Source organism: Microtus pennsylvanicus, chromosome X (assembly GCF_037038515.1).
Source record: "Microtus pennsylvanicus isolate mMicPen1 chromosome X, mMicPen1.hap1, whole genome shotgun sequence".
NCBI classification, from domain to species: Eukaryota; Metazoa; Chordata; class Mammalia; order Rodentia; family Cricetidae; genus Microtus; species Microtus pennsylvanicus.
In genome coordinates, this window is record NC_134601.1 from 29,440,355 (window position 1) to 29,467,968 (window position 27,614).

At 43.4% G+C, this 27,614-nt stretch overlaps 1 long non-coding RNA gene across 1 annotated transcript; it reads right to left on the reverse strand.

Annotated features, from left to right (window-relative positions):
- Nucleotides 1–733: 733 nt before the first annotated feature.
- LOC142840224 (uncharacterized) lies at nucleotides 734–27,474 on the reverse strand. Its single transcript, XR_012908916.1, has 4 exons — nucleotides 27,338–27,474; nucleotides 24,242–24,279; nucleotides 23,318–23,433; nucleotides 734–804 (listed from the first exon to the last, which is right to left on the reverse strand). It is a non-coding gene; the product is annotated as an uncharacterized LOC142840224 (long non-coding RNA).
- Between the last annotated feature and the right edge of the window lie 140 nt (nucleotides 27,475–27,614).

Here is a 27,614-nt window from a genome sequence, read left to right on the forward strand (position 1 = left end):
ATTTAATGAAAGGGGGTTTGCTGTATTTACGAAGTTTGTTTGTAATTCATGAACCTGAACTTTCAATTGTATTTTGCTACAAGATTCATGTTTAAGTTGTATTATGGATTTCTTTTAGGTTTATTTTTCCTATTTACTGAGGGTCTGCCTGTATGTCTGTGTGTGCCGTATGCACGTTTGAGTGCAGATGCCCACTGAGACCAGAAGAGTCTGTCAGTTCCCCTGGATCTGGAATTACAGGCATCTGTCACCCATCATATGGGTGCTGGAAACTGAAGTCAGGTCCTCCGCAATAGCAAAAGGCACTCTTAACTTCTGTGATATCTCTCTAGTCCTGCGTAGATCATTTGTTCATTCTCGATTGACTTTTGTATCCTGCGATGTACGTTTGTCTATATTTATATTTGTGCATGGGGAGGTCTGTTTGTCCCAAAATAAGACAGAAAGACAGGGCATTGAAGGGGATATGAGAGGGAATACACAGCCCCTCACCCTGTGATCATTTTTACATTTTTCTGACATTCAGGAAACCTCAACCCAACTGATAGAGCCAAAATTACCTGCAGATATGATGCAACTATTTCTAAAGACATCCCAAATAATGTTTAAAAATAACAACAAATAAACTAGAGTCTAAAGGTAGGGTTCATTCCTTAATATCACCGGATGTCTTCAAGAGGCTTCAGGGTTGATACCCAGCACCTACCCAATGGTTCACACTGTCTGTATCTCCAGTTCTGAGAGATCTCATAAAGTCTGGTACCCTCTGTTGGCATTAGGTACTCATGTGGTGCACAGACTTCTCTGTGGAAAAGCATTCAAAAGCAGAAAATAAAAAACGTAATTATGTTTACTTAGGGGCAGAATACTTGTAGCCTTGAGATGAATGATGATAGCACTCTATTCTCTCTCCTAACTCACATAATCACCTTACAATTTAATTTACTGAAAGAAATTTTAAAAGGAATAAGCACAGTTAAAGACATTGCTTTTTATTTTCATTTTTTACTTTTTAATAACCTATTGAATATTTTTTCCTAATGGAAAAATAGAACCCATTTAAAGAGTAAAAATATTCTTATAGTTAATTTTGAAACGTGAATATAGGCTTTAATGTAATTTAATCTTGAAATTTTCTGAATTACATTCTTTCAGCATTGTAACTTTAGAGCCATAAAAATCCTCCCATTTCTCGCTCTCCCACTGTACCTCCCTCCCTGCCCTCCTCACACACCCTTTGCAATGTCACCTAATCTCATGTCTCTCTCTAGTCCACACTCAGGTCATCATGCAGGAGCCATGCTTATTCTGTGTGAGCTTCTGTCCACAGGATTAATAAGCTAACACCTTTGCTTCATCCTGGCTGTTTCTGAAATTCTTTACTGCATCGTAGGTTCATCTTTACCAGGGTCAAGGTCGTCAAAGGACAGGGTGATCCTCAGGCTGCTGGTCAAGGTACTGGGCTGCTCCTCCCTACCACTACAGGGAGTCCCAGAAAAACTCAGTGACCAGCATATGTCTGCTTCACTGAAGTGTCTTTGTGTCTTTGCTAAAGGTGTCCCCTCACACGTGTGTGACTCTTCTGTCCCCTTCATATTCTTTTCTGTCTTATTGTCATTACCAATCAGGCACGCTGTCTTCATTTCTCTAGGTTTATAAGGGGTCTGGAAGTCAGGTGTTCATCCTCCAAGTTTGTTGCTCTTGAAGGTGTTTTCAAGCAAGGGTTTTTCATATTCACTGTGAGTTTCAGAATAAGCCCACTAGTTTATGAAGAGTCTGTTAGAGTTCTGTTGGTATTGCACTGGATCTATAGGTCTGTTTGAGGAGAACAGACACCTGTATCTTCCATTGCATTAAGGTGATTGCAGAGTGAATTCTAATTGGTCTTAATAATAAAATCTGGAGTCAGATATTAGGAGGTTGAATCTATAAGATCAGAACAGCAGAGCAGCCAGCTTCCAGTTCTTTCCTCTATGAAACTCTCAGACCGAATGGAGCATCCTGTCTCTACAAGACCTCAGACTGAATGCCTGGATCTCCTGCCTCGCCCTACCTTATATTCCTCTCTTCAACGGCAGGGAAGAGACAGAAATCTTTAATAAATAAATAAATTAAAAAAAAGGAAAAACAGAAAAGTGTGAGTCACCACTGCCTGACTCTGTTTCTCTTTTAGACTGGATCAATCTAATGTAGCCCAGCATGGCCTTGAACTCAGAGTTCTGTTTCTTAAGTGTTGGGAAAGGTGAGTGCCAACACTGCCTGTCCTCTCTGGCTAACTAGTGACTATCTGCACACACTGATCCTCAGGCAAGCTTTATTGTCAGGGAAGAAACAAAATATCTCCACAGTCAACGAATCTATACATCTTTACTCTCAGCAATGATTTGTCCCATTGAGTGTCTAGGCACTACAGAGAAGTGGGCAGAGTTTTCCTAATTATTTCATATTTCCTAATGCTATCTCCAGTGACAGGCATTTTAAATTACAGCTTACACATTTCACTGTGGTCAACTGTCTGTGGGTTAATTTTAACAGAAGCTCTCTTTTAGGTTGGAATGTCAGGTTTCTTTCTCTATGATGAAAATGTCTTTGGTAACATATATTTGCTTTTGTTTCAATTTCATTATTTTGAAGTTGCAAGTGAATTATGAGAAAAGAAACAAATGTCCAACACCCAGTTTGGGGGAATTTTTCTAAGGCAGCCACAGGTCAAATGTTTGCCCAAATGGAATCTTTGGATCATAGAGATAGTCCTTCACCTCCCAGCCAGCTCCATCAGGGAGGTGTTGAGATCACGGTTGTAGAGAAAGAGGGGATACATGTGAAGAATTAGGTATGTATGTGTAACTCCAGAAAGGTTTGTATTATGAAGAATACTTAGGTAATTATTTTCAAAATATCTAATATTATTTTTCCCAACAGAAAAGGATCAAGGTCAGTACTCGTGTGTTTCACCTCTTGTTTTCCCATCAGAAATGCAGATTTTAGCAGTGTCTGCTATGGACTGTGTACAGAGGGGGTATTTATGGATGGTTCTTGCCATATGGATTATTACCATGATGCCTGCTAAGGTTTGCTCTGATACCTACTTCCCTGTGCAGTTACTAGTCTACAAGCATTGTTTGTCTTTGAGTAAAGGTTCACTTTTATCGGTTTGCTTATTAATGTATTTACTCATGCGTTTGTGTCCACTCAGAAACACCCATTTTTAAAGGAGTACTCCTTTTTGATCATTATATATTGTGATGCTTAAATTATCCCATAACATGCCCGTGCGAGGACACACATTCAAGTGGACCTGCTCTTCATGTGTTATCTGCTTATAATTCTGGATTATCTGACCACCCCCAGAAGACAGTAATCACCAAATGCTAGTTGTCAGTGACACTTTGTCTCCTCTTTCTGTCAATGTCAGGTCTCTTCTATGATAAGAACAACGGAAGGCAGAGAGAACACGCAGAAGGTTGACAAGAAACTCACATGAGCCCTTGTTTTCAGTATGTGAGAGTCGTAAGTGCCAATGGTGTGTGTGTGTGTGTGTGTGTGTGTGTGTGTGTGTGTGTGTGTGATGTGTACATGGGTGTGTATAGGAAGGGTCCGTGAGATGAACAAACAAGAGGAAGATGTCACTGCACATCTTTGACTTGACTGGATGCAGACAGACTACTCCATCCCTATATTCAGTACAGTAGAGTGCATGAGCGTTCTCATCTGCCTTCCTGCCCTCTCCATGAGATTTGTCTCCCCTTACTCTGCTTTCTAGTAGAACAGGGGAGAAAACTGTGAACTCTCCATGGAGAACCAGCTCCTGGAGAAGAACCAAGTGTGGTGTGGTCTTGTCAGCCTGTTACCAGAGCAAGAGTGACAAGATCATGTAGGACTCACCAGGTGAGACATTTCCTTTTCTCTTCCCATCCGTGTGACCAGCAGCTGATCAGTGATGCCTTGTAGGAACACATCGTGTTGAGCCGGAAGCAGGAAAGAGCAGCACACTGTGGAACAATTGCATTCATAGACTCCCCAGATGACTGAAACCTGTAGGGGTCCCTTTAAATAACCAGAACTGAAATGGAAGCCATCCCTATCAGACCATTTCCCGAATGGGCCATGCATTACTGCATCACATTTGGAGGGAGTGCTTATTAAAATGGTAGATATCTGGGTCCAAAACAGACACTGATTCCAACCCTAGGAAGTGGGTGTGGCATAGCCACTTCTTTCTGATGGCTGTCCATGTTAAAACGTATTGCTAGTGGGTTTGATATTCTGTCTTCCAGGATATGGAGTCACAGACTGCTTAAGTCCATACCATGTTCTCTTGTTACTGCCTTAAATACCAGTCTTTTACATGGCATATCAAATAGACAAATCAATTCCTTCGTGTACGTTTATCCAGATATTCACATACTAGACTCTTTTGTGAGCACCTTGTTCCTGCACTGTGAAGACTAGCAGGGGTCCTTGTATATAGTGTTAGATAGGTAAACTGTCAGTAAGCAGGAGAAATCAGTAATCACAGCAATTCTGTGTATTATTGGCGCTTTAAAGATCATAAAGGGGACAGGAAATAGTTGTGATGGGGATTGTTGTATGTGATGTTACCCCTAAAGGTTTCACAAGTTAGCACGTGATCTGAGTCCTGAATGACAAATAGAAGCAAGGCCGTGCACAAACCAAGTTGTGGGCGTGCTTGCTTCCATGGAGAACAGTGGATCTAATTGCAGAGAACAAGGCCAGTGGCCAGAGCCTTGAAGACAATGTGCACACTGCTTGGGATAGTATAGAAAGGAATATGTGTGTCATTGTCAGCTGTGTATAACATTTGGATTATATGATCAGTGTGGAAGGTGAGTTATGGAATTGTCATGATTTAATTCCTTTTGGTGGAAGGTGACTTGGCACTGCACAGAGAAAGGCCTGGGGAGGGCGAGATGAGGGAGTGTGTGGAGAGAGTGGAGATGGTTCAGAAGACAGGGGAGGGATGGAAGTGGATTGAAAGAGGGATTAAGCCATGCTGCAGTGATCAGCGGGAGAGCTTCCCCGTGCAGCCTTGTCTGGGAGAGGGCAGATAGCACCTGTATGCGCTGTGCATTTTCCTTGTGGAGACGTTGCTCTAACATCTCTGACCACATGGAGACACAGGGCTTCCATTTACTGACATCAGTTATTCCACGTGTATTCACACAGGATAGTTTGAATACCCAAACTAGTTATTGTAAAACTTATCAATTTGATAACGTGTCAGCTGATGAATAATTTTCAGATGTAAACTTTTCTAAGTACAACTAACTGTAGCATAATTTCCAAAAGAATAAGAATCTAACATTTGTCTCATAAAAAGTGAACCCAAAATTCAATGTAGTTTTGAAAATGGCTGTTCTACAGCATGTATTGCTCTTGGCAGATTTACAGATGAAGGAAGTGAGTAGGTTTTAGGCAGAGTCGAAGTGAAATCAGTCTCTAAATTCTGCAGCAACTGCTTGTCCCTATTTCTCCAGAAGAAGACTGCCTTTAGAAATGCCTATTTTGGACAGCTGGGCATGGAGCAAACATTCACAAGACAGAGGCAGTTGGATGTCTGAGTTCAAGGCCAGCCTGTAATTCCAATCGCATATATCAACATTAGTCTGTCACATATGCAGGAACTTGTGACTGGTATTTAAAGCAGATATTATCACTAAAGACCCCCAAATTAGCACATGAGCAGTGTGATGCTCTCAATTCACAGAGTGGGAAGCACAGCTCAGAGCATAGGGTCTCACTCTGTTTTCTCCTCACAGAAATTCCCAGTCTGTGTTTGTAAAATGGGTCCAGGACATCCTGGCTCAGGGAACCAAAGTTGCGGGGGCTAGGAAGGTCCCACATCTCTCTGAGCCTAGAAAAGTGGTTCTCAACCTGTGACTTGACCCCTTTAGCAAATGTCTATAGCCCAAACTATTTCCATCATGATTCTGAACTGTAACAATATTACAGCGATGATGTAACAACAGAAATAATTTTCTGGCTGGGATCACCACAACATGAGGAATTGTATTAAGAGACAAGTCACAGCATTAGGAAGGCTGAGAACCACTGCTGTTCAGACATCCAAACACAGAATCCGAGTTCTCAGATATGTCTGGGATCCCTTCATCATTGTCCCCATACTCCTAGGGAGGCACACCCCACATCAGGACACACACACTCACATCTCTGTGCAAGGGGAACCCTGTTCTTCTTTCCCTGTCATTTCTATTTCCACACACTATGCTATATTTCCATATTAGTTTTTTTTTTATATCTTCAAGCTCATCTTAAGGATGTGTCTGATTCTTTGACCAACCTTTTTCCTGTTTTGTGATTCTTCTGCAGGGTCTGGGTCATGGGCTGTGCACACACATCCACAGACAGTACAACAACAGCCTCTCTCCCTTGTTGCTGACCTTTGAGGAAGCTGGGCATGTTAGGTAGGTTTGCTGGCAGGGGACTTGCTCTCGGGAACAGGATGTCCTTGCCAGAGGCTGGACTCGAGGATGCTGCAGCACTTAGATCTGCCCAGCATCTGACGGCCATGTTCGAAGCTCTTCACAAATGTGGTGGGAGCACATTTGGGGATTTTTACAAGTGGTCCCTAGACACTGCTATGGCTCCCCTGGCAGTGCAGGACATTCCCAGCTATATTCTTGATTTCTCTGGTAGCTGTTCAATGAGAATGCTATACCATGAAAAGAAGTCATTGGTGAATTTAAAAAGCCACAGTATGGGGACTGGCGACATAGCTCACGTGGCAGAATGATTGTCCAGAAAGTAAATTGCTCTGTGTTCTTTGACTCTCTGGGCATGTTCACCCTCACCTGTAATACCAGCACTCAAGGCGTAGAGGGAGGAGAAAAGAGACGTGAGAGTCATTACTGTTTATGTGAGTATGGCTCCCAGCCCCCATGGCAGATAGCTCACAACTGCCTTTAACTCCAGCTCCATCAGGAGTCAATGCCTCTGCCAATCATGTGCATACCACAGACAGACAGACAGACATAATTAAAAGTATAACTAAAATATAAACAAGAAAAAAAAAGAAGCATCAGCTCCAGGACATTGACCAAGGGGAAAACACAGTGGAATTTAAAATATGAACATTACAATGGCTAACGGACTCTAACAGTCTACAGTCTGGAGGGGAGATGGCTCAGTGGTTCAGAGTGCATTCTATTCTGGCTGAGGATCCAAGGTAGTTTCCAGCATCCATTTCCAACATCCTTGAAGGACCATACCTCAGCTCCAGGAAGGTATGACCTCTCCTGACCTTTGTAGGCACCGGAATTCATGTGTACATACACATAGGAATATACACAACGTAATTATTATTAAGTTATGTACATTTTAAAATTATGTACAAATTAAAATAATTGTTGTGAAACATTGAAGAAAAATGATCAAATGCCAGGCAGTAATGAGAACAGCTTTCATCAGCGTTATGTGGCAAATGCGTGCACTTCCAGCTATTTGAACACTGGGGTTACACAATCATTAGTGCTAAAAAGTTTCAGAACAGCCTGAATAGCATAGAGAGGCCCTAACTAAAAATGAAAACCAAACAAAAACCCGAAATATCTCGGAAATGCTAAATTTCTTAAAATAGCAATCTTAGAGTCCGTGGTTTTTCAAGAGATGTGGGTATTTATAAAATAAATTTTTGCAAGTAATTCAATGATAAAATTACTTATTTCTTGGGAATGCAACAATATACATGTAGAAATGGAATGAAAATGTTACTAGGCCGAGTAGAAAACAGTAGCATTAAGAATGTGTTTACATTAAAATGAATACTTGAGCTGGGGCAGTGTGCTAAGCTTGGAAGAGCAGCAGCACTCTGAAGGCTGAGGGAGGAAGGGGAAGAGTCCCAGGATGGGCTGGGCTGCTCTGAAACTCTGCACTAAACACATAAAGTAGTTAGCAGGACTATTATCATTCCATTCACTGTGGGAAAGTTCTGTCATGGGAAGCCATCCTCTTTCCACCGGATGTGAGGCAGAGCCCTGTGCGCGCCTGCCAGACACATTAAAGATTACCGTCCCCTAATTGGGGAAGTGACTTCTTCACCACCACATACAGCAAGGCGCACAGAAAATGGCAGCTGGGACTCTACTCAGATAGCTCACTCTCAGGAGAGTTCCCTGCAGACAGCCCTGTGCCTTAGGGGTAGGAATCAGCCCAGCGACAGACACAGATTTCCTTATGGTACTACATGTGCTTTCCTGTGGTGTTTCAAATTTCGTATCCAGGAAGTAAAGTACTTTAAAGTGTAAACTGAGAAAATACTTGTGCTCGGGTAGTAAAAGTGGGGCTGGGGAGACAACTAAATCAGTAAAGTCCTGGCCTTGTGAGCATGAGGCCCTGAGTGTCATTCCCAGAGAGCATCATCAAGAAAATGAAGTTAAACTACAGCAGGAAAAGTAGCAGGTGTGTCGGGAGATGCTTGTGTGTGAAGGTGGAGGCGAGCACATCCCTGCAGTGTACTGCCCAGTCAACCCAGCCTGCCTTGCGTGTTCCAGGCCAGTGAGAAACCTTGTCTATGTAAAACTTCAGGGGGATTGCGCCTGAGGTACAACACCGGAGGCTGCCTTCTGTCCCCTGGCCACATGCATGTGTGCATACAATTGCAGAGACACACACAGACACACACATATGCACACGGGCACACAACCACACACTGGATAAAGGATGTTTATACCTTCTGTACTTTAGAAGTAGTCATTGTGTTCCGTTTCTGGGCAATGAAGTAGAAGGATAAATGGAATCTACTCTCATGCTCTGTGCATGCCTATGTGCATGTGTGTGTGTGTGTGTGTGTGTGTGTGCGTGTGTGCATGTGTGTGTGTGTATGTGTGTGTGGGTATTTGCACACAGAGCTCCACCATCTCTATCTAATTAGGCTGCTTTATGTTAGCCTTAGACTGGGATTAGTCTTCAATCTCGGGTTTACATTTGATATACCTAAGATGTCAAGGTTTATGTGCCAGGAAATTATAATGAGGTGAAAAAACACTGCCTTATTTTCAGAGGTGAGGTCCTTTCAAGTCCAGGTCACACCCAATGTTCCCTCCCACCCAAACAGACTCCACTGGGCCCAAGACTCTCACTGATGTAGTTCCCACTATGGCCAGGAGGTGGCAATCAAACTACATGCCTACATTTATTTTCTTTAAAGGGCTGATGTTTTATGGAATAGCAATGCGTTTTTAGTGTGTTTGGAAAGCTGGCACACATATAGAGCAGTTCCATTTATGGACTGCAGCAACTGTAGTGCTCCACAACTCACTTCATCCTCCCTGAGTGTAAAGTGGGCAGTGCACACGGGATACAGAGTGCTGCTCTGTAGAGAATATGAATGTGGTGGTCACCTTGAATCCCCTGACACTGGGATGGATGGATTTCCTAGACTTTCCCTCTCCTCTCCAGGAGGCTGTGGTACAGCCCCCAGATCGCTCCCTGCCAGGCAAGTTGTATCCTGGTCAGTCACTGCCATTGTGTTGTACCATGCCTGCTGGGGACGTCCAAGAGCAACCTGGTGTTTGTGGTGTGGTTGCCAAGTACGCTTCCATGGTGTTTGTGGTATGGTTGTCATGTACTTTTCTATGAATATGGTCTGCATATGGTTTAGATGTAATATGTATTCACCCTTACGATTTAGACCAAGCTTGGGGTCCCTTCTCTGTTGCAGGAAGATCTCCAAAGTATTTCCTTTACCTCACCATCATTTTAGAGCCACTAACTTGATACTGAAAGAGAAATTATCCCCTGAGCCCTACAAGAAGAGATAACACAGAAGAAAAGAGGCAGGAACCCCAAGTCCCTTGACAGCCACAGGACATTGTCTTAGCTACTGTTCTATTGCTGAGAAAAGGCGCTGTGCTGAAGGGAATTTACAGAACAAAGCATTAAATTGGGAGCTTGCCTTCAGTGTCAGAGGGTTAGTCCAATACCATCACTGTGGGCAGCATGGCAGCAGGCAGCCTGGCAAGGCACTGAAGCAGTAACTGAGAGTTTACATCCTGATAACAAGAACGAGGCAGATGGCTTTGAGACATCAGAACTCACACCCAGTGACAAACCTCGTCCAATAGGGCCACACATCCTAATCTTTCCTAAACCATCCATCATTGCGATTGAAATGTTAACCATAGGAGCTTATGGGGACCATCCTCATTCAAACTACCATCGTCCTGTAAGGGATTTCCTCTGCCCCATCAAGCTGCAGAGGGAGAATTGTGGTTGGCTAAGTACTCATAAGTGCATAGACTAGAATCTGTTCCAAGATGTCAGTCATTAATACAGGAGACTACTGTGTGACATTTGGGGAGAGCAGGAGGCCATTCAAGTTACTTGTCTGAAATAATGTGCTCTTCAGAAGACAGTAGTCCCCTAGTGGCCCTCTTCATGGATACTGAAACTGTATACTGAAACTGTAAAGGCCTTGAGCACACGGAAATTATACAAGATTGAGTGAAGGTACACACACATTCAAGCACAAACACACACATACACACACACACACACACTTCCTTCAGCCACGTCATCAATTTTTTTCTGTGAATTAGTAGTTTATTGTGTGCCAGGCATTATCAATCTAACCCCACATCTACATGTCTCACACAATTTCTTTTTCCCTCTTTTGATCTGCTCAAGTGGATTACCATGGAAACCATTCAAAGAGACTGCCTTAAACTGTCTAGTCCACAAAGAAAAAAAATGTTGCCTGGGAAACCAAGGATAATTTGGCCCATACTTCCCATAGTGATAGCTATCAGGCCCCACCCTGTTCCTGGCTATATCTCCCTTACAGAGGGGAGGGAGGATAAACCTTGTGTGGTGCCTGTCTTGGAAGTTATCCTGGGTGAGGAATAGATTTTTTTCTGATTCTGCTTTCCATGTGATAGTGCAGTTAACATGTCTCCATACTTAACCAAGTATGGATGATCTATAAGAAAGCAGTTTGTTTAAGGGGGACATTGAGGTGGCACCAAACACGTGACTTCCCCTTCCCACACTGTGGGACTAGAACCAGAGCCACAGGACACAGAGAGAAAGAGGAACCACGTCTTCAAAGACAAAGACAGGCAGAGGGTCCAGTCTGAGCATGTAACTCTCCTGATTTCAGGAAATGCTCACCGCAGGTTTCTCATATAGGAGTCACCTCCTCTCAGCTCTCCCCGTGGGTAGTCTGAGAGCAAAGAGACACTCTTCTCTATTGCTGGAGAGAATGCAACTGTTGTCCAAGTCTATGGAGGGATCTGATGCTAGTAAAAACCACAAGTGTGCATTCTGGGGACCAGGGATCTTTCTTCTAAGGATCCATCCCAAAGAACACAGAAGGGGACACAAAGACTCAGAACAACAATGTAGAACTCCAAGAGCAGAACTATGAAAATCATCTGTGGGAAGGAGAGAGTGACGGCATGATCTCAGGTGTATCTACCACTGCTTTCCTCTGCTTACTGACAGTTTACCCATATAACACGATACTCCAGGACCCCTGTTTATCTTCTCAGTACAAACATGGTGCTCACAAAAAAGGCCAGTATGTGAATACCTGGATAAACATTACATATCTGAAGGAATTGATTTGCCTATTTAATATGCCGTATAAGACACTGATATTTAAGGCAGTAACAAGAGAACATGGTATGGAATTAAGCAGTCTGTGACTCCATATCCTGGAAGACAGAATATCAAACCCACTAGCAATATATTTTAACATGGACAGCCATCAGAAAGAAGTGGCTATGCCACACCCACTTCCCAGCATTTTATTCAGTGTCTGCTGTGGACCCAGATATCTACCATTTTAATAAGCACTCCCTCCAAATGTGATGCAGTAAAGCATGGCCCATTCAGGAAAGGGTCTGTTGGGGATGGCTTCCATTTCAGGTCTGGTTATTTAAAGGGACCCATGCCAGGTTCAGTCATCTGGGGAGTCTATGAATGCCAATGTTCCACAGTGTGCTGCTCTTTGCTGCTACCTGCTCAACAGGATGTGTTCCTACCAGGCATCACAGATCCGCTGCAGGTAACAAAGATGGGAAGAGAAAAGGAAATGACTCACCTGGTGAGTCCCACATGATCTTGTCACTCTTGCTAGATAACAGGCTGACAAGACCACACCACACTTGGTTCTTCTCCAGGAGCTGGTTCTGCATGGAGAGTTCACAGTTTTCTCCCTTGTTCTACTAGAAGAAGGCAGAGTAAGGAGAGAGAAATCTCATGGAGAGGGGAGGAAGGCAGATGAGAACGCTCATGCACTCTACTGTACTGAATATAGGGATGGAGTAGCCTGTCTGCATCCAGTCAAGTCAAAGATGTGCAGTGACATCTTCCTCTTCTTAGTTCATCTCATGAACCCTTCACACATACACACATGTACACATCACACACATACACACACACACACACACACACACACACACACACACCATTGGCTCTTACGACTCTCACATACTGAAAACAAGGGCTCATGTCAGCTTCTTGTCAACATTCTGCGTGTTCTCTCTGCAGTCCTGTTGTTCTTATCATAGAAGAGACCTGACATTGACAGACAGAGGAGACAAAGTGTCACTGACAACTAGCATTTGGTGATTACTGTCTTCTGGGGGTGGTCAGATAATCCAGAATTCTAGGCAGATAACACATGAAGAGCAGGTCCACCTGAATGTGTGTCCTCGCACGGACACGTTATGTGATAATTTAAGCATCACAATATATAATGATCACAAAGGAGTACTCCTTTAAAAATGGGTGTTTCTGAGTAGACACAAATGCACGAGTATGTACATTAATAAGCAAAACAGAAAAAAGTGAAACTTAACTCAAAGACAAGCAATGCTTTTAGACTAGTAACTGCACAGGGACATAGGTATCAGAGCAACACTTAGCAGGTGTCATGGTAATAATCCATATGGCAAGAACCATCCATAAAACACCCCCTCTGTACACAGTCCATAGCATACACTGCTAAAATATGCATGACTCATGGAAAAACACATGAGTACTAACCTGTGGACTGTGGTGATGTTGTCCCATGACAATAAAGCTTGCCTGTGGATGAGTGTGTGCACATAGCCACTATTAGCCAGAGAGGCCAGGCAGTGGTGGCACTCACCTTTCCCAACAATCAAGAAACAGAACTCTGTTCCATTACTCAATTCCATTGATCGTAAAATGCGGGCGGGGGAGAATAGTCTGAATTGCATATGAGGCACTTGCCTCACCTTAGCCATTGAACTCCTGCTGCTGGCCGTGAGTCTGTTCCGAAATCCAGCGAGGGGGGCATCTGCCAGCCATGAGGGTGCTGGCCTATCCTGCCCAGTCTGCCCGCAAGGAGCCCTGCTCTCTGGGAAATCACCTCCCCTCTAGGGGAGAGCCCCCCCCCCGTTGGAGCCCCAGGGAGCCCCAGTCTCAGACCTTCCCAGGGGCCAGGGAGTGATGAGCACTCAGCACGTGGCCCAGCCAATGAGCTTCCTCTGCCTTTCATGGTCATGGTGTCATCAGGACCGAGGTTGCTATCATAGATCATTTCTGGGTCTTTGGTCTTATTGCAGCTTGGGTCTATGTTAACATCCATGGTCCATGCTGCCACCAAAGGGCACACAGGAGCCTGGAGTCTGGGCTGTGTCCTCTGGCCATGTTGGGATCTGAGCGCTATGTTGCCATTGGAGTGACACTGATCTGAGAGACCCGAGCTGCCAACTGGTGCCATGATGTTGTCCATGCCTGAGCTGCTGACAAGGGCCATATCTGTGACCCAGCAATAGCCAGGGTCTTTGTCTTCCTGACTCCTGTTACCACTGAAGGCCATGCGAATGCCTGAGGTGTGGGCCACCACCTGAGGCCACGTTGGTGTCCAAGGGCTTTGCTGCAACTGGTGCCATCCTGATCTGTGTGGTCTGTGAAACCACCTGGGAAATGGTGACATCAAGGACAAGTTGCTGCCAGAATCATGTTGGGTCCATGGTCCTACCAGAACTAGGGTATGTGCTGATGTTTGTGGCCCATGTTACTACATAGGGGCCTTAAGAACCAAGAATGATGATATTCAAGGGCCAGGCTGAGCTGGTTCTGCCCTTTGGTGGAAATTGTGTCAAGAGCTGGCCCTGACCCTCACAGGAGGGCTAGTTCCACACCTCACCATGGGAATTGGAAAACTGGGCCTGTTGCCATGGGCATATATGAGCTGGCTTCGGCCCTATCCTAAGGCAGGCAGCCCCTGTGGAATGACCTGATCAGCTCAGCTACCACCCAGGCCCATATTGAGGTTCTTGGCTTGGCCCATCCTAACATCTACACCATCTAAGGCCTACTGGAATGCTGGAATTGACTGGTCCTGTGGAACAATACCTGCAGAATCTCCGTTACTTGGGGTGACTGCAGGATATCCTAGGGGAGTTTTGTTGAGGGTCCCATGATAATAGTGTACCAGAAACTAGAGGCCATGCATGAGTTCAATGACTGATTGCAATGAAAATTTACAAGTAAATATGATGGACAAAAGGGTATACTGTGTGACTCTCCTTATATGTAGATCGTATTAAAGTGTAATAGAAGCCCTAGGACTGCTTCTGATGACTTCAGTTGGATCCCCAGGACCCACATTGTGGAAGCAGAGAAATGACTCCTGCATGTGGTCCTCTGACCTCTACACGTACACTGTAGATCATGTATGGCCTTGCCAGACACACAAAATAGGAAGACAACTAAATGTAAAAAATGTAAATGGACATAACTTACCAAACACAAAACAAAAGCCAAAAATAACCGATGTTCTTATTGCTGACTGAAATAGACTCTAAAATGATTGCTTTTTTCAAGACATATATCTGAAAAAAGGCATTAAAACATTAAAGTGAACACTTAAAAAGAAGTAAACACATACCGTTCAGGAACGAATAATTAGAAATCTAGAGTTATAATCTTAACTCCGGTGTTGTACCTCAGGTACCACCCCCCTGAAGTTTTTCTTAGACAAGGTTTCCAACTGGCCTGGAACACGCAAGGCAGGCTGGGTTGGCTGGTCAGCACACTCCAGGGATGGGCTTGCCTCCACCTTCACACACAAGCATCTCCCGCCACACCTGCTACTTTTCTTGCTGTAGTTTAGCTTCATTTTCTGGATGATGCTCTCTGGGGATGGAACTCAGGGCCTCATGCCCACAAGGCCAGCACTTTACTGATTTAGCTGTCTCTTAAGCCCTGCTTTTACTACCCGAGCACAACTATTTTCTCAGTTTACACTTTAAAGTACTTTCCTTCCTGGATACGAAATTTGAAACACCATTGGAAAGCACATGTACTACCATAAGGAAATCTGTGTCTGTCGCTGGGCTGATTCCTACCCCTAAGACACAGAGCTGTCTGCAGGGAACTCTCCTGAGAATGATCTGAGTTGAGTCCCAGCTGCCATTTTCTGTGCGCCTTGCTGTCTGTGGTGGTGAAGAAGTCACTTCCCCATTTAGGGGATGGTAATCTTTAATGTGTCTGTCAGGGGCGCACAGGGCTCTGCCTCGCATCCGGTGGAAGGAGGATGGCTTCCCATGACAGAACTTTCCCACAGTGAATGGAACGATAATAGTCCTGCTAACTACTTTATGTGTTTAGTGCAGAGTCTCAGAGCAGCCCAGCCCAGCCTGGGACTCTTCCCCTTCCTCCCTCAGCCTTCAGAGTGCTGCTGGTCTTCCCAGCTTAGCACACTGCCCCAGCTCAAGTATTCATTTTAATGTAAACACATTCTTAATGCTACTGTTTTCTTCTGGGCCCAGTAACGTTTTCATTCCATTTTCTACATGCGTATTGTTGCGTTCCCAAGAAATAAGTAATTTTATCATTGAATTACTTGCAAAAATTTATTTTATCATGATCCACATCTCTTGAAAAACCATGGACTCTAAGATTGCTATTTTAAGAAATTTAGCATTTTCTGAGATATTTCTGGTTTTTGTTTGGTTTTCATTTTGAGGCAGGGCCTCTCTATGCTATTCAGGCTGTTCTGGAACTTCTTAGCAGTAATGATTTGTAACCCCAGTATTCAAATAGCTGGAAGTGCACACATTTGCCATATAAAACTAATGAAAACTGTTTTCACTATTGCCTGGCATTTGAGCATTTTTCTTTAATGTTTCACAGCAATTATTTTAATTTGTAAAAAATTTAAAGCAAAGAATGTGCATAACTTAATAATAATTATGTTGTGTATATTTGTTTGTGTATGTACACATTAATGCAGGTGCCTACAAAGGTCAGGAGAGGTCATATCTTCCTGGAGCTGTGGTACGATCCATCACAGATGTTGGAAATGGATGCTGGAAACAGACCTTGCGTCCTCAGCAAGAATAGAATGCACTCTTAACCACTGAGCCATCTCCCCAGGAAGACTGTAGACTGTTAAAGTCCGTTGGCCATAATAATGTTCATATTTTAAATTCCACTGTGTTTTCTCCTTGGTTCAATGACGTGGAGCTGATGTTTTTTTTTTTGTTTAGATTTAGTTTTACTTTTACTTATGTCTGTCTATCTGTCTGTCTGTCTGTCTGTGGTATGCACATGATGGGCAGAGGCATTGACTCCTGATGGTCCTCAAGTTAAAGGCAGTTGTGAGCTATCTGCCATGGGTGCTGTGAGCCATACTCACATAAACAGTAATGACTCTCACGTCTCTTTTCTCCTCCCTATACGCCTTAAGTTGCTGGTATTACAGGTGAGGGTGAACATGCCCAGAGGGTCAAAGAACACAAAGCAATTTACATTCTAGACAATCATTCTACCACGAGAGCTACGTCGCCAGTCCCCATACTGTGTCTTTTTAAATTCACCAATGATTTCTTTTCATGATATAGCATTCTCATTTTTCAGCTACCAGAGAAATCAAGAATATAGCCGGGAATGTCCTGCACAGCCAGGGGAGCCATAGCAGTGTCTAGGGACCACTTGTAAAAATCCCCAAATGTGCTCCCACCACATTTGTGAAGAGCTTCGAACAAGGCCGTCAGATGCTGGGCAGATCTAAGTGCTGCAGCATCCTCGAGTCCAGCCTCTGGCAAGGACATCATGTTCCTGAGAGCAAGTCTCCTGCCAGCAAACCTACCTTAGGTGCCCAGCTTCCTCAAAGGTCAGCAACAAGGGACTGGAGGCTGCTGTTGTACTGTCTGTGGTTGTGTGTGCAGAACAATGACCCAGACCCTGCAGAAGAATCACAAAACAGGAAAAAGGTTGGTCAAAGGATCAGACACATCCTTAAGATGAGTGATAAAGATATAAAAAAAAGTAATTTGGAAATATAGCATAGTGTGTGGAAATAGAAATGACAGGGAAAGAAGAACAGGATTTCCCTTGCGCAGAGATGTGTGTGTCCTGATGTGGGTCTGTGCCTCCCTAGGAGTATGGGGACAATGATGAAGGGATCCCAGACATATCTGAGAAGCCAGATTGTGTGTTTGGATGTCTGTCCAGCAGTGGTTCTCAGCCTGCCTAATGCTGTGACTTGTCTCTTAATACAATTCCTCATGTTATGGTGATCCCAGCCAGAAAATTATTTTTGTTGCTTCATCATCGCTGTAATATTGTTAGAGTTTAGATTCATGATGGAAATAGTTTTGGGGATAAACGTTTGCTGAAGAGGTCACAAGTCACAGGCTGAGAACCACTGTTCTAGAGTCAGAGAGATAAGGAATCTTTTTAGCCCCAGCAACTTTGGTTCCCTGAGCCTGGATGTGCTGGACCCATTTTCCAAACACAGGCTGGGCATTTCTGTGAGGAGAAAACAGAGTGAGAACCTGTGCTCTGAGCCCTGCTCCCCAATCTGTGAAATGAGAGCATTAGAATGCTCACCTAGTGATTTTAGGGGCCTTTAGTTATAATATCTGCTTTAAATACCAGTCAGAAGTTTCTGCGTATGTGGCATTTGGAATTACAGGCTGGCCTTGAACTCAGACTTTATACTGTCTCTGTGTTCCGACGTAAAATGAATGCAGGCAGATTTTAAAAAAATATATACATCTTTAATGTAGAAATAGACTTACAGTACCATGGTTCCCGCAGAGAAACAGGAAGCAGAAGGGATGTGCTTGGCTCCTGCTAGCCCAATTTGTAAGTAAACATTCGCCCGAGGCAAGCCCGCCCCCTAAGGGGCTGGCTTAACCCTACATCTCTGTCTCCTGAGTCCTGGGAATAAATGTGTGCTCCACGCCCACCTGTCAGAAATACGCATTTCTAAAGGCAGTCTTCTTCTGGAGAAAGAATAGGGACAAGCAGTAGCTGCAGCACCTAGAGACTGATTTCACTTTGACTCTGCCTAAAGCCTACTCACTTGCTTCATCTGTAAACTGCCAAGAGCAGTGCATGCTGTAGAACAACCACTTTCAAAAATACTTTAAACATTAGGTTTGCTTTTCATTAGACCAATGTTAGATTCTTATTCTTTTGGAAATTGTGCTACAGTTAGTTTTACTTAGAAACGTTTACATCTGAAAATTATTCATCAGATGACACGTTATCAAATTGATAAGTTTTACAACAACTAGTTTGGGTATTCAAACTACCCTGTGTCAAATACACGTGAAACAACTGATGACAGTGAACGGAAGCACTGTGTCTCCATTATGTCAGACAAATCCAGAGATGTTAGAGCAACGTCTCCACAAGGAAAATGCACAGCGCATACAGGTGCTATCTGCCCTCTCCCAGACAAGGCTGCACAGGGCAGCTCTCCCGCTGATCTCTGCAGCATGGCTTCATCCCTCTTTCAATCCACTTCCATCTCTCCCCTGTCTTCTGAAACATCTCCACTGTCTCCACACTCCTTCATCTCGCCCTCCTGAGGCCTTTCTCTGTGCAGTGCCAAGTCAAAAAAAAGGAATTAAATCATGACAATTCCATAACTCACCTTCCACACTGATCATATAATCCAAATGTCATACACAGCTGAAAACGACACACATCTTCCTTTCTACCCTATCCCCAAGCAGTGTCCACATTGTCTTCAAGGCTCTGGCCACTGGCCTTGTCCTCTGCTCTTAGATCCACTGTTCTCCATGGGGGCAAGCACGCCCACAAAATGGCTTGTTCATGGCATTGCTTCTTTTTCTCATTCAGTACTCAGATCACATGCTAACTTCTGAAACCTTTGGAGGGTAACATCACGTACCACAATCCTCATCTCAAATATTTCCTATCAACTGTATGATCTTTAAAGCGCCAATAATACATTGAATTGCTCTGATTACTGATTTCTTCTGCTTAGTGACAGTTTACCTATCTAACATGATATACAAGGACCCGTGCTAGTCTTCACAGTGCAGGAATAAGGTGCTCACAAAAGAGGCCAGTATGTGAATATCTGGATAAACATACATGAAGGAATTGATGCGTATTTGACATGCCATGTAACACACTGGTATTTACGGGAGTAGCAAGAGAACATGGTATGGAATTAAGCAGTCTGTGACTCCATACCCTAGAAGACTGAATATCAAACCCACTGGCAGTACTTGTTAAAATGGACAGCCATCAGAAAGAAGTGGTTATGCTACACCCCACTTCACAAGGTTTGATTCGGTGTCTATTGTGGACCCAGATATCTACCATTTTAATAAGCACTCCTTGCAAATGTAATCCAGAAATGCATGGCCCATTCGAGAAATGGTCTGAAGGAATGGCTTCCATTTCAGTCCTGATCATTTAGAGGGACCCATGCAGGGTTCAGTCATCTGGGGAGTCTATGACTGCCATTGTTCCACATTGTACTGCTCTTGCTGCTACATGCTCAACAGGATATGTTCCTACAAGGCATCACAGATCTCCTGCTGGTCACACAGATGGGAAGAGAAAAGGAAATGACTCACCTGGTGAGTCCCACATGATCTTGTCACTCTTGCTTTGGTAACATGCTGACAGGACTACACCACACTTGGTTCTTCTCCAAGAGCTGATTCTGCATGGAGAGTTCACAGTTTTCTCCCCTGTTCTACTAGAAGGCAGAGTAAGGGGAGACAAATCTCATGGAGAGGAGAGGAAGGCAGGTGAGAACGCTCATGCACTCTACTGTACTGAATATAGGGATGGAGTAGTCTGTCTGCATCCAGTCAAGTCAAAGATGTGCAGTGACATCTTCCTCTTCTTTGTTCATCTCAACGAACCCTTCACACATACACACATGTACACATCACACACACACACACACACACACACACACACACACACACACACCATTGGCTCTTACGACACTCACATACTGAAAACAAGGGCTCATGTCAGCTTCTTGTCAACCTTCTGCGTGTTTTCTCTGCCTTCCTGTTGTTCTCATCATAGAAGAGACCTGACATTGACAGAAAGAGGAGACAAAGTGTCACTGACAACTAGCATTTGGTGATTACTGTCTTCTGGGGGTGGTCAGATAATCCAGAATTCTAAGCAGATAACATATAAAGATCAGGTCCACTTGAATGTGTGTCCTCGCACGGGCACGTTATGGGATAATTTAAACATCAAAATATATAATGATGACAAAGGAGTACTCCTTTAAAAAATGGGTGTTTCTGAGTAGACACAAATGCATGACTAAATACATTAATAATCAAAAGAAAAAAGTGAACTTTACTCAAAGACGAGCAATGCTTGTACACTAGTAACTGCACAGAGAAGTAGGTATCAGAGCAACACTTAGCAGGTGTCATGGTAATAATCCATATGGCAAGAACTATCCATAAAACACCCCCTCTGTACACAGTCCACAGCAACACTGCTAAAATCTGCGTGACTGATGGGAAAACAAGAGGGAAACACACAAGTACTGACCTTGACCCTTTTCTGTTGGGAAAAATAGTATTAGATATTTTGAAAATAATTACCTAAGTATTCTTCATAATACAAACCTTTCTGGAGTTACACATACATAACTAATTCTTCACATGTACCTCTTCTTTCTCTTCACCGTGACCTCAGCACCTCCCTGATGGAGCTGGCTGGGAGGTGAAGGACTATCTCTATGATTCCAAAGATTCCATTTGGGCAAACATTTGACCTGTGGCTGCCTTAGAAAAATTCCCCCAAACTGGGTGTTGGACATTTGTTTCTTTTATCATAATGCGCTTGTAACTTCAAAATAATGAAATTGAAACAAAAGCAAATATATGTTACCAAAGACATTTGCATCATAGAGAAAGAAATCTGACATTCCAACCTAAAAGAGAGCTTCTGTTAAAATCAACCCACAGACAGTTGACCACAGTGAAATGTGTGGAAGCTGTAATTTAAAATGCCTGTCACTGGAGATAGCATTAGGAAATATGAAGTAATTAGGAAAACTTTGCCCGCTTCTCTGTAGTGCCTAGACACTGAATGGGACAAATCATTGCTGAGAGTAAAGATGTATAGATTCATTGATGTGGTGATATTTTGTTTCTTCCATGACAATAAAGCTTGCCTGAGGATCAGTGTGTGCAGATAGTCACTAGTTAGCCATAGAGTATAGGCAGTGTTGGCACTCACCTTTCCCAACACTTAAGAAACATAACTCTGAGTTCAAGGCCATGCTGGGCTACATTAGATTGATCCAGTCTAAAAGAGAAACAGAGTCAGGCAGTGGAGACTCACATCTTTCATCGGTGCTTTGGTGTCACACACCTGTAATCCCAGCACTAGGGAGATGGAGAATGAAAAGGAAAGTGGCTGGGAAAAGAGAGGAATATAAGGTGGGAGGGGATAGGAGATCCAGGCATTCAGTCTGAGGTCTTGTAGAGACAGGATTCTCCATTTGGTCTGAGGATTTTGTGGAGGAAAGAACTAGTGGCTGGCTGCTCTGCTGTTCTGATCTTATAGCTCCAACCACTTAATATCTGACTCCAGATTTTATTATTAAGACCAATTAGAATTCACTCTGCAATCACCTTCATGCAATGGAAGATACAGGTGTCTGTTCTCCTCAAACAGACCTATAGATCCAGTGCAATACCAACAGAATTCTAACAGACTTTTCATAAACTAATGGGCTTATTCTGAAACTCACAGTGAGTATGAAAAACCGCAGCTTGGGGCTGGAGAGATGGCTCAGAGATTAAGAGCATTGCCTGCTCTTCCAAAGGTCCTGAGTTCAATTCCCAGCAACCACATGGTGGCTTACAACCATCTGTAATGGGGTCTGGTGCCCTCTTCTGGCCTGCAGACATACACACAGACAGAATATTGTATACATAATAAATAAATATTTAAAAAAAAACCGCAGCTTGAAAACAACCTTGAAAAGGAACAATGTTGGAGGATGAACACCTGACTTCCAAACTCCTTGTAAACCTAGAGAAATGAAGACAGCGTGCCTGATTGGAAATGATAATAAGACAGAAAAGAATATGAAGGGGACAGAAGAGTCACACACGTGTGAGGGGACACCTTTAGCAAAGACTCAAAGACACTTCAGTGAAGCAGACATATGCTGGTCACCGAGGTTTTCTGGGACTCTTGGTGGTGGTAGGGAGGTACAGCCCAGTACCTTGACCAGCAGCCTGAGGATCACCCTGTCCTTTGACGACCTTGACCCTGGAAAAACTGGATTTAGGCTGCAGAAAAGAATTTCAGAAAAAGCCAGGATGAAGGAAAGGTTGTGAGCTTATTAATCCTTTGGACAGAAGCTCACATAGAATAAGGATGGCTCATGCATGACGGCCTGAGTGAGGACTAGAGAGAGCCATGAGATTAGGTGTCAGTACAAAGGGTGTGTGAGGAGGGCAGGAGAGTGAGAAATGTGAAGATTTTTATGGCTCTCAAAGTTACATTGTTTTAAATTACATGTAAGAATACTTTGAGTCTTTAAATGGGTTCTGTTTTCCCATTAGGAAAAATATACAATACGTTATTAAAAAGTCAAAAATAAAAAATAATTTTTTGAAATGTTCTTATCGCTTTTAAAATTTCTTTTAGTAAATTAAATTGTAAGGTTAATATGTGATTTTTACAAGTATTCTTGTCCTAAGTAAGCACAATTAATTAATTAATTTTTATTTGTTTACTGTTTTTCCACAGGGAAGTCTGTGCACCACATGAGTGAGTACCTACTCTTACAGAGGGCACCAGAGTTTGAGATGTCACGATATCTGCGTAGCACTAACACCGACCAGGGAGATCTGGGATAGCTGATGTAACATACTCATTTCACAGTGCCTTGATCCTTCCACCCAACTGAGATGACAAGGCATTTAGGCACATGGGATCACATTTAACCTCAAAGAGCTGCTAATGAACAGAAGATGAGGTACTGTTATCATATTGAATGGTTAAGGATGGGGATAGGGAACTAACTCACCCTTAATGTCCCAATGTTCAGTTCACACTTCCTGTTTGGTGGACATCACAGCACACTGGGTTCTTCCCCATGAACTCCTGCTTCTGGGTTGCAGAGATTAAACCCTTTGCTTTACACTAGAAGGTAACATAGGGGAAAAGAAAACTCATGAAATAGAGAAAACCAGGATGAGGAAGCACATAAATCCCAGGAGATGGAATGATGGTGTCTGTGCAGACGACATAACTGGAAGGCAAACAATGATTTTTCCTCTTCCCAGATCATCTCACCACCCTGGGCACACACAGTGATAACTGTGACTGTAGACACATACTGGGAATGTGAGCTTGTGCATTTCCCATTCCCGTGGCAAGAACTCCCCCTCTCTGTGTGCACTCAGGCCCCTACTTTCATGCCACAGCCTTCCATGGGCAGCACAAAGGGGGCAAGGGAAATCTGCCAACCACATAAATACACAGGTTTTGTTTTCTCTCCATTCAGGCCCTGAAAATGATTCTTTGAGGTAGGCATCATTACTTCCTTTCCACACAGCTCAGATAGTACAATGCTTAGACTGAAGACATTCTCCAGAGGCACCAGATGAACATTGATGCCATCTTAAATGGATTCCTCTAGCCAATATTGGGACAAATGGAGCATGGAAATAGAGAAGGGCAATAGAGAGGAAAACAGTTTGGGAAAATGGGTGTTGAGCCATACTGATATAAGTCAGCACATGAGTAAAGAACTATGGAGATATGTAAGCAGTATACTACACACCAGGTCATCATTGAAGAGGACCAGGAGAATTGTAACACATAACCTATCACAGCAGTAAGTGATTAACTAACTTTCACACTTATATATCCAGGGACATATTTGCACAAGCATGAGCATATACACCACACACACTAACAATTATCAATTTAAACACACAGCTCTCACCTCGAAGGAAGAAGAGAGTTCATTCTGGAGTCAAATATCTGTGAGTAAACATGAGTGATACAGGTTTATGTTAGTACAAATTGCATGTTACAATGTGGAAACAGTTTCATGAAGTTTCTATAATAACAGAATGAAGAAACTATAGACTCTATTTAAGTACATTGGTGATAATATTAAGTAGACTATTATGGTAAAGCAGAGAAACCTCAGCTACAGGCACTAGCTACTATGTGATGACACACAGTCCTTTGGTAGAAACTTAAAGCTTTGTTAAGGAGACATATTCTGATATTTTAAATTTGAGGTCCAACGTCATCTGTTACTGACAAGGTGTGTTAGGTAAGTCCAACACAGGGGGCCCAATGAGTGGCTACTCATGGGCTCAAGAGAACACGAAGGAAATTGTAATTAGGCCCTGGGACTGCGACTTCCACCATCTCCATATCACTGCAGGTCTAAGAGTCAATCAACCAGTCTTTGCACACCAGCCTCTGCCAAGGAATTCCTGTACACACACACACACACACACACACACACACACACACACCTCTCATTCTCACTCTCCTAGCTCCCTGATGTTTACTGAGAGCTCAAGGGGTACAACCACATTACAACAGATTCATTTCTGACCACACATGGGATGGTGAGAGCTCCTAACATACGTGGTTTGAATGAGATTCCTGTGACGATGGCCATGGACTTCTCTCTTGGACATTTCTCTCATTTGTTTCAGACTGTCAATAATAACCTGTAAAGGCCGATAAGAAAATAGAGACAAACTGCATTACACATCAAATAACGTTTTCTTCATGCTTTCAAGAAAAATATCCTTTGTAAGTTTCATTGACACTTGGTTCCTGAAGGTTTACAGAAGATTTAATAATTTGATCACAAAAAAATTCGTAGGAATTGTGTTTTAAAAATAATAGCAGTTGCCGGGCCGTGGTGGCGCACGCCTTTAATCCCAGCACTTGGGAGGCAGAGGCAGGCGGATCGCTGTGAGTTCGAGACCAGCCTGGTCTACAAGAGCTAGTTCCAGGACAGGCTCCAAAACCACAGAGAAACCCTGTCTCGAAAAACCAAAAAAAAAAAAAAAATAGCAGTTATAGTTGAATCCAAAAGTGGAAATACTTGTGAATGATCCTGACACATACATCCATAGTGCTGATAGGCTGAGAGATTTCAAACATTGCTGAATTGGAGACAACCTGTCTTAATGAAAGACAACTATGTTCACGGCTCATACAAATCATTATTAGTAAGATGTCTGTTGATTCAAAACTGAGCTACAGATTCAATGCACTAAAAATAAAATTGCACTTATTCTTTTTAAAAATTGAGTTGACAACTCTAAACATTGTAGATTAAATACATGGCTTGTGTAAAAGCCTTAGAAACAGACAAATGTTAGAGAACAACATAGCGTGATAGGAGACCTCTGTTTGAACCTACAGTAATTGGACCAGCATGCTATTGAATCAAAGTTGGCAAGAAAAATCTAAAACCAACAGTCCATGCTCACATCCACACATTTACAGACCACTGCCTATATCGAGTCAACATTTTTCCTGTACCTGATGCTGGCATCAAGCTTGTGTGTAGTGTGTGCTGAGAAGAACTAACCATACTCCTGCTGCAGCCTCCCAGGCACTGGGATTACTGGCATATATACCATGACTGGATTATTGGAGAACTGATGTTTCACAAATAAACAAGGCAATTTGATGCATGAACATGGCCTTTAAGAAGCAATGCTGAGGCAAGTACATGTCCAAACCCTCAAATATAAACTAGGACCTACATCGTATCATAAGTGTAGACCATTCAAAATAGATTACAGATGTTAAAACATAAAAATCAGCCAATAAATGTCAAACAGAACGCAAGAAGAAAATCCCTGTCACTGGGTGCCAGGTAAAGATTTCGCAGACAAGACACCGAATAAAACCATAATTGAAGAACTAGAGAAGGTGGGATCTTACAGTTTAAAATCTCCTGCTCTTCCAAGACATGGATGAGAATTGAAATGATAAGTCTGAGGCTAGGAGAAAAGTTAGAAATACATATATCTGATAAAGCATTTCTATGAATTCTACACAAAACCTCAAATGTCAGTCAGAAAGTAGTCATTGAGACCCTTGAAAGATTTCTGGTGTGCTTTTCTAGGGGGCATTGATAGGATCGCCCCCTTTATAGAGATTCATTACAGGCATTAAGGCCATAGGCAGCGTCGCAGGGATTCTGAGGAGAGATCAGGGCCACCTGGCAGGGCAGGCCCACGGAAATCGAAATTAAAATGCCAGACTGGTGCCAAGCACAAAGTGTCCCACACCTCCAACCCCTCCACGAGGCAGCCAAGGCAGGAGAATCACTGAGAGTTCTGAGCCAGGGTAGGACACAGTGAAATGCTGTCTCAAATCCAAACAAAACCGCAGATTACTAAAAAGAAAATCCTTAACCAAGTGCGTATTTTAGCACTCATCTGAGACATGTAGGGTAGTTATGGACTAGTACTTAGGCGTTCCCTCTTAAATCTCACCGGTCCTGTGGGCGAGCAATCTCATGGCCTTTTCACAGAGAGGGACCTGTGCAGAAGGGGCCAGGGGAGAAGGGGGCTAGTGGAGAGGAAGGTGCTGGCTGGTCATCCAGTGGTAAATAAGGCTGGGAATAAATAGCTGGATATTAACTCATTCGAATAATATTCAAACTGTTCAAATACAAATCAATTGCTTTCTTTTGTGTTTGCCCAGAGATCTGACTGACTGCAACTTGGAAAGAAGACGGCCCTGCTATCTGCCTTCCCTCTTAAATCTCACCGATCCTAAGGGCGAACAATCTCATGCACAGAGTAGGAAGTCGGGATCACAGAGTGCTCATTTGGCCTCATCTCCCTCCTGCTCACTCTCCCACAACTCCCCTCCTGGACAATGGCTCCAGCACAGCCCGGTACACAACAGCACAGGAGGAGGCAGAATGGTCCCAAGTCTCTCTCCTTCTGGAAATACACAGGCTGCAATCCCCAGGGTAGGAGTGGTCCTACTTGGGTCTGGAATCCCTGCATCTGCCTCCCAACTTCAGGAAGAATCTGGTGCTCACCTCCGGGAATCCATAAGCTCAACTCAGTCCAAACACCAGGAACTGAATGTTCCTTTCCAGGACATCGTCCGGTCGCCATTTGAAAATGTTCGCCATAATGACCCCGGTTTCTATGACAACCACAATGCTACCTCCCCCTTAGTAACCAGGAATGGCTCCGCCCAGCCCTCCCTTTCTTTCTCTCAGAGCAAGAAGTCTTCACCCTTGTTTTCACCCAAGAAAGCATACCCATTATCTGAGAAACTGTCCCCCTACGAAAGCAGAGCTTTCCTTTTTT